This window comes from Hirundo rustica, chromosome 5, assembly GCF_015227805.2.
Source record: "Hirundo rustica isolate bHirRus1 chromosome 5, bHirRus1.pri.v3, whole genome shotgun sequence".
Classification (NCBI taxonomy): domain Eukaryota; kingdom Metazoa; phylum Chordata; class Aves; order Passeriformes; family Hirundinidae; genus Hirundo; species Hirundo rustica.
This window is the reverse complement of record NC_053454.1, coordinates 21,874,335-21,886,790: the sequence shown is the minus strand read 5'-3', so window position 1 is coordinate 21,886,790 and position 12,456 is coordinate 21,874,335. Positions and strand designations below refer to the sequence as shown.

General features: G+C 36.9%; 1 long non-coding RNA gene across 1 annotated transcript in view; it reads left to right on the top strand.

The window, feature by feature from the left end:
* The window catches only part of LOC120753123 (uncharacterized), a 124,571-nt gene extending 113,136 nt beyond the window's left edge, over positions 1-11,435 (top strand). The window contains exons 3-4 of the long non-coding RNA XR_005700976.1: positions 10,942-11,033; positions 11,201-11,435. This is a non-coding gene — a long non-coding RNA (uncharacterized LOC120753123). The remainder of the gene's footprint in view (positions 1-10,941; positions 11,034-11,200) is intronic.
* The last annotated feature ends 1,021 nt before the right edge of the window (positions 11,436-12,456 follow it).

Here is a 12,456-nt window from a genome sequence, read left to right as displayed (position 1 = left end):
GGAGAGGGTAACTTGTTAAGAGCCTGTATTATCATAAACTGGTAATTTCATTTAGAAGCTAGTAGCTGGAAGAAAAATAACAGGAAAAAAAAAAAAAAAAAAAAGAAAAAAGCCCCTTAGTGACTAGTGAAGCAAAGGCTCATATCTTACTTTCCACAGTGGATATATACAATCATATATATCCATTTGATTCTAATGCTAGCTGAAATTCTTGGAAATCTCTATAAGGATTTTGTTTTCAATAGCTGTTCCTAATCTATATTTGCGGGTGGGGTGCCAGATAATCCTGTAAATCCTGATGGAGAAGGAGAGTTGTTTCTCAGTTAAAGCCATAGTTACTGAGAAATGAGAGGTAGATACTCTTTTAATTAGAATTGTGGGCTTTTTTGCATTACTTTTATTCAGAAGAAAAAAAAATTCTATATGACCTAATCTTTTTGCCTTGCTAAATTAGACTAAATGATAAATAGTTTCCCAGTGCAAACCTTTGAAAATTCCAGAATATATCACTTAAGGACTTAAGGAGCTTCAGTGCAGCCTGACATATTTTCTGTCATTATTTTGATAACGGTGGAAACCCCAAAGAATTCATTTTTTATTATGTTTACAAGCAAGCTTTTACTAGTTTATTTTTATGTGAGATCCTGAGAGACAAAGTGTAGTGGAATTTTTAAATGCTTTAGAGCAGATAAAGAAGAGAGGAATTGTTAAGGTAGAAAAGGTCACATTTGGACAGATCAAATTTAAGAGGAGGGGACTGTTTCTAAAATGCAATGTCTGAAAGGAAGAAGCCAGGGACTACAAAGAAAAAAAAAAATCCCTTAAGACCATTCTTATAAGTCTAAGTCTGAACTACAGAAGTGATGGTGAAAGAAAGCTGTCTCATACCTACATACATACACTACAGCTCATGTAGAAGTAAGATTTGTTCTAAAAATCAGATTTGTCTTTGTAATCCTAATGATCTTTTTATTTGTGAGGATGAGTTGGAGGAGCCTTGTATTTAAAAGGCTTCCACACTCCTTTCTAGCTAAATCCAAAATCTTAGCTTTGCAAAAATGTATAATCAACCACTGCACAGACTTGTGATCTTTGGGTAGCTTTGATATTCACAGCCCTTTTTGATTCTGATTCTACTCCAAGTTGCCTGGTTCCTGTTCATTCTCTGAGAATGTTGTGGAGCATTCTGCATTATTTTGCTTCCAATGAATTAGTCCTCAAGCTCTGCATAAAGTGTTTCCTAATGCAGTAAACACTTTGTAAAGATTTTCCTAGATAATAATCATATAATAGTATTAAATATAAGGATGTGCATCACATATTCTCTCTATATGTTGGAATTAAAAGTTATGCTCACTGAGGGGTTGTCTTCAAAAATTCTACCAGCATTTGACTGAAGAAAACAACTACCAATAGATCAGTGTGTTTGCTTTAAAACATTGTGTCTTAATACCCTCTATTACTTATCTCAAACATCAGAGCTGGCCTAATAGGACTATCCAAAATTAAGAAGATGAAAGTATTAAGAAAACAGTCATCTGTGACTAGCCAAAAATCTGCTTTGGGAAAGCTGTATCTTCTGGTTTCACTATTATCATAAGTTTGAGTAAAAGCCTGTTAGCTTCAGTTTAAGGTTCTTGTATGACTTATCTTTGTTTCAGCTTGCATTGTATAAAAACTGGGAAAATTAATATTGAAGTGAAAGCACTTTTTTAACTCTCCCCACTGAATCAAATGCTAGTGCTGATTTTCCAGACTTGCTGCATGTGGAAGCAGATGTAAGAATACTTGCACTTGTTTGCACATTGTGCCTATTCAGTCTTGAAAGTTGTGCTGTCAATATTAAACAGTTGTTGACATAACACTTTGAATGGAATCTTTGAATAAAAAACAAAACAAAACAGCTAGTATCTTCTATGTTGTATTTTCCTGGTAAGGTAACAAGGCTGTTGGTGTTGAACTTTGGCCAGGAATTTACAGCCTCCAGATAAAGCATGTACCTTTTACTGTTGGGTAAAGTAGGTCATTGCTTAGTGTCTAAAAGGTGTTGCTGGAAATAATTGACTGATTCTTCTTTTTCAGGCTGAGTCAGAGAGTGTCTGAGAGCCTGTGGCCCCTATCAGACAGCAGACACATGGGTAGGCAAGTTTTAGTGCTCCTGCCGGGGAGGATGAGGTGGGGCTGTGGTTGCTGCTTGCCTCAGCTCTGCCACACCACCAGCATTGCTTATCAAAGCCTTGCAGATCCCTCCCTGGCTTTCTAGACTATTTTTCTTCTCAAGTTGTTCCTCCTCTTCCTCCTTACTTGGATGACACCAGCTGTGATATAAGTGTAAGGTGCAAAGAAAAGAAAGAACCATCATATGTGGGGAAGGGGAGGAGAAAAGGTTAAAGCTGCAAAATGGTGGTAGAAGTAGTGGCGGAATTGTAAAGACAGAGGGGTACGTGGAAAGGCAGGTAGAAAAGTGCCAGTGTAGGCCCTCTGGACTCAGTACTTACTGTTTAGTGGGGTTTTTTGTTGTAGTTGTTGTTGTTGTTTTTTCCCCGAAACAGAGTTGTGTATGTGTCCTTGTCTTATTATTGCTGTTTGTTCTTCTATCATTTTACAACTTGATTACATCTATTTGTTTTTTGTATGACATTTTGAATGGTTTTCTCTGGGGAAGAGTCTTCACAATACCTTAAGTGGATTGTTTTGAAAAGCTGCATTGTTTTCAGGCTATGGCTAAATAACTCCTACTTGACATATTTACCTTGATAAACAAGCTTTTTTAGAGTCCTGCAGAATATTTCCCAGTAGAGCAGCAAGAGTCCAGTATGTTTCCTGAAGGCTGCTTTGTTTAATGTCAACTTCTCTTCAGTTATCCAACTTTGTTTATGAATTAATCAAGGAGCACACATTTTTATATCCTTATCTACTCCAAATCATGGCTAAGTAATACCAAAACTGGGACTTTGGGTATTGTTTCCAGCTGATGAATGTGATAGCTTTAATACTAGCAAGCCTGTTCAAGCAAATTTCTCATGAGAAAAGTAGTCCTGATGAAAGAGAATATTGCCTCAAATTAAGTCCGCTTTAAAGTAGTAGTAACTGATAACAAGTACATTAATAATATTCTAATATCCTTTCAGGAAAAGAAAATGCAAACAGAGCTTATGAGTATCCCAAATATTGAGTGAGATTCGCTGGTAAAGTGCCCTGTGAAGGGAGCAGGTGTTTTATTTGGGTTACTCATAGATTAAAGAAATCCATGGTATTTTGTGGGTGTTGTTCTTTGCTAGTGTCCCATATCTGGGGGATGGCACAGGGAGGTGCTCAGCTTTGTGGATTCTCAAACTGAGTACTACCTGGTTTGGGAGGATGCATACTTGAGCAAAACAAATAAGAAAACACTCCTGCCCTGAAGGTCTTGTGTCTCCTTGTGTTAGAGACAAGAGTGAGTCCTGTGCAGATTGTGATTCATTTTACGTCATATTGGGCATGTGAAGAAAATCTCACGTACTTCATGCACACAGCGATTACTCTCAGCAGTAGAAGATCTTGATTTATTTATATTCTGATCTTCCAGACAAGGTCTGTTAGTGGAGAAGGACATGTAGACCAAAACACAAAAGGATAAAAAGAATGGGGTTATGATGTTTTCTGGACATTCTTTTTGGTGGCAGTTTTTAATTTATTTGTTCAGACTAGTTTTGTGTGGTTATTGTAATTCTGGATCTATTGTATCTTGTAGGTAATACAGCAGCTCAGCCTTTACTGAGGGAGAGATTACTGAGTGGCCAACTGGGGCAGGGATCATGGCAAGGCAATGACAAAGTAATGGCACCTCCAAGGGGAGCAATATCCATGGCATTCTTGTCTGAGATCTGGGAAGGCAGTATTTAGGATGAACACAGGGCTGAGTAGAGAGTGTGCACATTTATACACTGAGTAAAGAAGTATGGTAACATCTGAACAGCATGGTTACTGAGAAATACTGTTGATTCTTTTCTAAACATCAGGAGTTCTCCAGTTTTTGTTCTGATGATATCATTTTTCTCTAAGTAAATACAAGCCATTCTGGTTCATGACTTCACTTATCCATTTATTTATTTTTAATTTATTTAAATTTGGCTCACTCATTTTTTTTTTAAGCTTTATATTTTCTTGCTACAAAAAACATTTAATCTTTTCCAGATGTTTTTGTTAAGGTTTTGGAGGTCATCCAGATAATTCAGTAAATCATTGGAAGTGGACTTCATTATTTGTGATTAGTTTTGATTAGTCTATTAGATCTTCATGCCAAAATTACTTTTCTCAGAGTGATTAGATGATCACAATGAAAGATTTTATGGCTAATTTTTCAGGCATTCTCCACCTGCTTTTCAACCCTGACCAGTAAATTAACCAGTTATTTCCAGTATCTCTGTAACCGTCCAGGTATGACATAATTTGAAGAGACAGAAAAGAAAACAAAGGAGTCTCTGTAGACCAAAATGGACAGGTCCCATTTAGTCTTTGTTGTACTTAATGGCAGGAGCAAAATGCTGCCCCACAGGCCCAGAGAAAAGTGGCTGACTTATCCTGAACGGAAGGTTTAGGAGAGGACAAAGCTTTGGAAATCTGTTCAGGTAACTGTTTCTCTCTCTGCCGTAAATGATCTTCTGAACTAAATGTTAATTTAAATAGATCATTGTAATTTGGTATGAGTAAGACAATGTAACTGTCTTTCATCTTTGTCTTCAACAATTGTACTTGCAGAGGTGTGAAAGATAAAATGTTGAGCTTTAAGCATGACAGTCCAGCACTATTATTTTGTCACATATTCTTCTGATCTTTACAAAAAAATTATGAAAAGCAATTTGCTTAATAGTGCACAAAGGACAGAACTATTTTAGTTCTTGTTTATTGTTTCATCTGTGTACCCATCAGTGCTGCTATACCAATTGTTTATTTTGAACAGATGACTTGAGACTCATCAGTAAGGGCAGGGAGGAAATTCTGAGAAGACTACAGGCATGCCTTCCAGCCTTCATAAGCAGAAGTGACAGGGAATCTGAGTGCCTCTCTTATGTTTCTTCAGATATTCTAAACTACTGTCTTTCCCTGTAGTTTAGAATAAATTTGTCATCATTTCAAATGCACTAAGCAGAGGCAGATTAGCTGCTGCACTATGATGTGAAGGTTTGCAGGCCCAGTACAGTCACATAAGCTCAATAGTTTTTGTTGGGGAAGGGGAAGCACCCAGAATGAATGTAAAATATCGGAGTTTCCACTGTTGACCTGTATGAGGACAGGCTCCTGTGCTGGTTGTACAGTAATTGTGTAACAGCCAGAGTACTCTGGACAGTCCTTCTGCAATGCATTTAATTCTTCTGATGCAACAGGATACTCAGCATAGCCCACCCGTGCACCAGGTCTGCTGCAGGACATACCAAAACCAGGTGGGTGTAGCCTGGATTGCATTTGACGTGATGCCGTAGCAGCCCTCCCTCTTCTCCTTTGCCTGTCTCACAGGCTCTGCTTTAAACATTTGTGCCCGTGTTTTATAAACATCCAGATGAGTCATCTTTTCATCTGTCCTCTGAATTGATCCTTTCTGTTTCCTAGGTGGTTTTGACTAAGTACTTTGCAACTGGTTTTTATTTAAATCAGAAGTAATTTGTATGGAATTGAACCTATCAGAGCAGTTTTGAAAAAGAGAGGATTTGATCCAGGGTGCTCTAAAAGTCTTCTTTAGTAGTTCTTTCTGTTCCTCAAACAACTGAATGTTTTTCATTAGAAGTGAACTTCATTTTGGCTGAGTTTGACATGCCTAACTGGATGCCAGCGAGGCTGAATCAGCCCTGTGCTGGACGCTGTGTTTGCTGGAGCCCCGGAAGCGCCTTTGCCTTAGCCAGTGTGAATTAGTGCTGGATTAAACGCTGGTATTGCAGTACTTCGAGAGGCTGGATGATTTTCCATGGAACAAACCCATGAGGCTGCAGCATGGCACAGTTAATCCCTTCCTGGATATGGCACCCAGAGCCGATAGATAGGGCTTATTTAGTATGTGTTGAATAGAGACTGTCTATCGCAGGGCTCCATTTTCCAGTGGAACTTGCTATTACATTGTGGTAGGTCACCCTATTGAAATGCTGCCATATAGGATCCAAACTCAAGAAAATTACTTTCCTGGTAATACCAGGGTAAGTAAAACTATTTTCCAATGACACTGAACTACATCCAAATGAAAATTTTCTCAGTCTTTTACAAAAACTGCCAAAAAGATGAATTTCAGAGGGCTATACCATTAGTTTATGGATTCAAAACTTTAAGTTCATGGGCAAAAAGAGGAGGGAGATGAACTGCAGGGAAATAAAGGTGTTCTCCATTTTTACCTGTCTAAAAGCCGTTTGCAACCTGTTTCTTGACATATGTTTAGCATACAAGTGAATTATTCTGCCCTTGGTTTGGCATAATGGACATTTTGAAATTAGATGTCGTTGCAACAAAAGAATGGTCCGTTTCAGCCTTATTCAAAATTACTGAAGAGAAGAGCCTCATCAGAGCGAACAAAAGTAGTTCCATATTTAATTTATAAGCCTTAAATAACTTTTCCATTTTACAGGAACCACCTGTAGACTGCCAAGGTCCTTGCTCAATAGATTTTGATATTCAAAACACTTATTATGTGATAAAATTGCTTCATTAAAAAATTAATTCAGTAACAAAAATTATTTTGATCTTGTTTTCTTTCTTCCAAGTGCTGCTTCATTTGCTGAACTGTAAGCTTGAAAGCTTATATTTATGTATTTTATTAGTTTGAAAAACTATTATGGGTTTCTTGCACCCCACTAGGAAAGTTTGTGTTGCTGTTGATTTGACATGTGAACACTTAGGCTCTTTCACGGCTGGACAAAATTTTCCTCAGAAGAATAGATAGGCATGTTTGAAGTACTCCCTTAATCTTTTTCAATTTTTTTTTACTTGCTGCTTCCTGGAAATGTCAGCTTAAAGGGAATATATGTGAATTCCTGTCCATGTCAGTACAATCTAAAAGGGCCTTGTTGCATGCTAGTACAAAATGTAACTGCACTTTATGAATAATAAAATTTACTTATTAGTGCCAGCAGGACAAAAGTAAAATTGAAAGCAAGTAAAATAACTACTTAAATATCAGGGTGTGGGAATCTACTTCCTTCACCTCGAGATCAACCTGGGCACGTTAGTTAAGGAATAATTAGAGAAAATTATGTTCTCCAGTATGATCTTTGGGATTGCTGTTTTCTGTAGATATCTACTAATGAATTCCAACACAAAATGTGATTCAATTTGTTCTCAACAATTCTCACTTCTTTCATAGTAATATATTACATAATGAACAAAGTTGGTATTGTGGGGTTTCATGACATTTTGACTGGAAGACTCTAAACTGGTTTTATAGTATTCTTGATGAGATTTTAATGTGAGATATTGAAAAAATGTTTGATGTCTGTGAAATGTAGGAGGGAGCTACTCTTGGAGGTGAACTACTGTGCTAGTTCCATGGCATATGATAAGTGCTAGCAGTATCAAAATAATGCTCCTGGGAATTATGTCAGTCTTGCGGACATTGTCAAAGACAGTATTAATAAATACCCAAAGGCATTATGCTATACAGGCATAAATGAGAGCACATAGTCCCAAAAGAACATTAAATGGTACAAACTAACAATGAAAAATCTTTTAAATTATGAACTTTTTTTTGCCTGCCTCAGCCATTCCAGGAGAATATGAGAATCTGGGTAGTAATGCGTAAAATCTGTGTATTCCAAGCAATTAAATTTCTTTGTACATAGTACTTCACTGAAAACTGTTCATTGTCTAAACTGCAATTGGTTTGCTAGGACTCCATTCTGTACCTTACATTATCTAAAGTGCAGTGGAATTAGATTCTCATCTTGCAAGACCACTGCATTTTTGATGCTAAACAGTTGAGTGAAAGAGCAAACTACACCCAAGAGTACATAATCAAAATTAAATGCTTGTGATGATATCCCTTTGATGTTTAAACCTGAATAATACGCATGATGATGAAAAAGTCAACCTTTTTGAGCCTTGAGTTTTTTCAGTTCATAAAGGCGTAAGTTGAAAAATGGCTGCACATGTATCAAAACTTTATCAAGAAAAGTGACTCTCAGATAAATACAGTTTGGATTAAAAAAAAAAAAAAAAAAAAAGCCAGTAGAACTTTGGAAGGAAAGGGGAGAGAGTTCACCAACAGAAAGATTGAAATAGATCTACAGATAGGAGGCACTGAAGTAGTTTAATTTTTCATTGTTATGGTTTTGAGGAATGTCTGTTGAAGGCACCTAAGCTTGGAGGTTAGGTTGTGGCATTCCCCCTGCTGTCAATGAAGAGGGAGAGGCTCCTTGAGGCAGCATGTTGGAGCTGCAGCTGGACTGACAAGTCCAGCATGTCTCTGGGGAACCCCAGCACTTTCTACTGACAGAAAGTGAAGGGGTTTGGAGATAGAGTTGATAAATTAATAGCCCAAAATGAACACTGGGGAGACGGGAAGATAGATATCTTTCTCCTTGTCTCAGCTGTGTTGTGTACTATTACTTGGGGCTTTTTGAGGCACAGCAGGTAGTTCAGTCAGCCATTGACCTTTCTCAGTAGGCAGTTTGCATGTGGTTGTTCAGTTGAGAAGAGCTGGTGAGCCTTGTTTGTCAGGAGTTGGGCAGTGTACCTGCTGATTCAGCAAGAACTCTGCTGGTCTTTTTAAATTGTAAATTACTTGGCCTGAGGAGATACTGGAGATTAAAGATGTGAAATTCAAAATGTAGCATGTGTATTATATGGGAAAATTTAAACTATTTTCCCCTCCCCCTTAATGAAATTTTAATTATTTAATTATTAAAAATAATTTCATCTAATCAGAGCTTGCGTGTTAAAATGTTTACCATGTGAATTGCATAGTGTACTTACTTGTAACACCAGTATCATACAGGATTACACTAGAGTGTTCACACACTTAAGTTCTTCGAACTTCAGGTTTATTATTATCATTGCAATTGTGCATTGAAAGAGAAATTGTGCATTGAAATATTGGAAATATATTTTCTTGACTTATGAAACTTGCTTTGACATAATTACAGTATTCATGCTCTCTCAACTTAAACTCAGTATTTAATGTATCATAGGATTATGTTGAAATACGGGAATTTATTAATATTTCCACTAGAAAATAAATGTGATCAGACTTTGGAATGATGGAATCAGACTTCAGAAAACTCCTGTGGTAGAAACAGCACTTTAATAATCATTCTATGTTATTTTCATCTTGAAATTCTGTGGAATTTAAATATGCGTGGCAAAGGACTTTTTTTTTTTTTTTTTTTTTTTTTTTTTTTTTTTTTTTTTTTTTTTTTTTTTGACACAGCATGGCCCAAGACAGAGCTTTTGGTGAGCAAAAGAGGGAATTAGGGTCCCAGTTCTCACTGACTTTCATAGGATCTGCAGGGGAATCACTGAACCAGGAACCAGAGAAAATATTTCACTGTTCGCTGCCTCAGGTTTGTTTGAAGATGCCAATTTCTGTCTTTCTGCTGCCTCTGGCCCCTGAAGAATGGAACAGAACAGGTCTCAGGTGTCCATCCATGGGGTGGGATGTGAGGAACTGAGCAGCTGTAGGACCTCAGCTGTGTCAATGTACAAGAGGACATCAGCTTTTATAGGCTCTGCTCTCTCTTTGTAAAAGTTTATTTCTTCAATTCAAACATTCCAGAAGGAAATGGTCTTATCACTGTGTTTTAGCTTCTTTAGATTTTTTCCTACTATTTTCCTCTGGATTTTTTTTTTTTTTTTTTTTTTTTTTAACATGTATTGGTTGCTTGATGGCAGGACCCTTTTTCTTAGGATTCTTTCCTTTCCCTTTGATGTAGAGTGGATATAAACTTCAGTGTATTGGGATGCTTTGTAGATACCAGGACTCAAGCTGGCATGTGACCAGGGAAGAAGTATACTGACAGATGAGCCTATTAATCTTTCAGTAAAATCTATTGACACTACTGTCTTCTGTACTTTGCTTGACAGAAGCAACAATGTTTTGAAACATAGAATAAAACCAGCTGTGTTAAATTTTATACTTTTCTAGCTACAATAAGACCAATGAAAATATTATCATAAAAATGACCTGAATTCACCTGCTTTGGTAGAAAGTGTTATGGATTTGCAGAAGTATATTTACGTGCAGTGAAATGAGAGGGAATTGCAAGTGTGTTGAGAAAAATGCATACCAATAAAAGAAACATTCTTGACCTAGCTATTTATAAAGTTCAAATTTCAGCCAGAGAACATACAAAGATCCAAGCTGTGGGTTTCCATGTGTTGAATAGTAGATAATATTCTATCTTGGAAACAGTGTTTTGAAGAATTTAATTTTCTAGCATAACTGAAATCAGTGTGAGAACATGTAAGAGGTATGTTGATTCTCTTAGTAGGGTTATTTTTATGAGTAATCTGGTCTGAGAACGTAGGTCTATCTCACAAATAGAACAGAGAATATGTATTGGAAGTAGCTTTTCAGATACTAACCTTGATCAAACCAGAAGCAGTATACTTCACAGAGCATGCTCTGCATCATGTTAGCATTACATTCCCCATAACCACTGAGTGTTTCGTGACTTCCTATGGTGCAGTTGGCTTGCAAATTTGCATGCTTTGGAAAAGATAATTCATAATTCATAATTTCTGTATATTGTATAAAATAAGAAAGCTCTTTATGAACTCCCTATACTTTTGCTGCAGAAAGAAAATCAATGTTATCATACAGGATGAGTTTGCCACCTGAACAAAACCTGACTTTTTTAAGGTCAGGACTAGAATATATTCTAGTTTTAAACTATTGATGAAATTGTATTTGTTAGCAAATGAATGCTTTTAGACTGGTGTTAAAAATGTTTTCAGTAATTAAAAATGTATTCTGTATTCTCACAGGGAATTACTGCTATCCAATATCAAAGACGAAAATTGCTCATTTGCATCTGGGGACACAGTAATCCAGCTCGCAGTCTTTCTCCTTGATACAGGTAGGAGCTCTTTGTTCATAGAGAAGCAGGTGTATGCTGTCAATTATTCTTGTCTTTATTTCCCCATGGAATGCTTGCTGTCTTATTAAGACTAATTGTTGTGTTGCTGAAAGCAACTGCAGGGCTGCAAGATCGTGAGCTGAGATAGTTAACCTTCTGTTTTCTAGGCATTTTCATTCATCACCGTGACTTGTTACATACTTGTGAGTTCCATGTTCTGTCCAAAATATGACTTTGTGCAGAAACTTCTTTAAGTGGCTTTCCTGTCATTCTGACTTTCTGAAGGAATGAAAGGAATTGCAACAGAATGAAAATAATTTTTGGTGTCAGTATTCTTTTTAAAAAAGTTTCCCATATGTTGCTGAAGATCACTCTGGTTTTGAATGTATTACTTCTCACTAAATAATGAAGTCTATGAGAGCAAAATATAAATTGGGTTACCACTTCATGCTATGCTATAAATGAAAATGCATTATTTTTCCCTCATCTGGAAGCTTTCTTGACTTCAGAAATAATAAACTTTTTTTTAATAAATATCTGTGTTCATTTCTGAGGACCAGAATATAAGGAGGATATCAAGCTATTGTAGAGTGTCCAAAGCCCATAAGGATGATGAAAGATATGGAAGGGAAGCTGTATGAGAAGTGGCTGAAATCACTTGGTCTGTTCAGCCTGTAGAGGAGGACACCAAGGGAGATGTCATCGAGGTCCACAACCTCCTCGTGAGGGGAAGACAAGGAGCAGACACTGATCTCTTTTCTATGGTGACCAGAGACAGGACCTGAGGGAAAGGCCTCAAGTTCTGTTGGGAGGTTTAGGCTGGATGTTGGAAAAGGTTTTTCATCAAGAGGGTGGTGCACTGGACCAGGTTCCTCATGGAAGTGGTCATGGCACCAAGCCTGACAGAGTTCAAGGAGTGCTATACAACATTCTCAGGCACATGACGTGAGTCTTGGGGATGTCCTGAAGGGCCAGGAGTTGGACTCAATGATCGTTGTTGGGTCCCTTCCAACAAAGGATATTCTATGATTCTATGATTTCCGCTTACACAAAATGTTTCATAAAAGGTATAATTTTTTGAGAAGTGTTTTTTTTAAATTATTTTATTCAACTAACACTCACTTACAAACAGAAATTTTTAATATGAAAAACAGTTTTGTATTATTTTTTTGTTTTCTCCCTGGTTCTAGGGAATTTCTACCCATGGTGCCAACAGCAAAATCATGATTGATTGAGCCTCTGTTATTCTGTTGGTGTATTCTCCTGCTATGAGGTGTGCATATATCTGACCTGTTGATTCATTTGTAGTCCTTATAATTCCATGACTTAGAAAACACACTTAGCAACATAAAAAGAGCAGAAATGATGCTCAATATTTTTCAGTGTTGAGAAGGTTTTATTTTATTTTATTTTTATTTTCTAG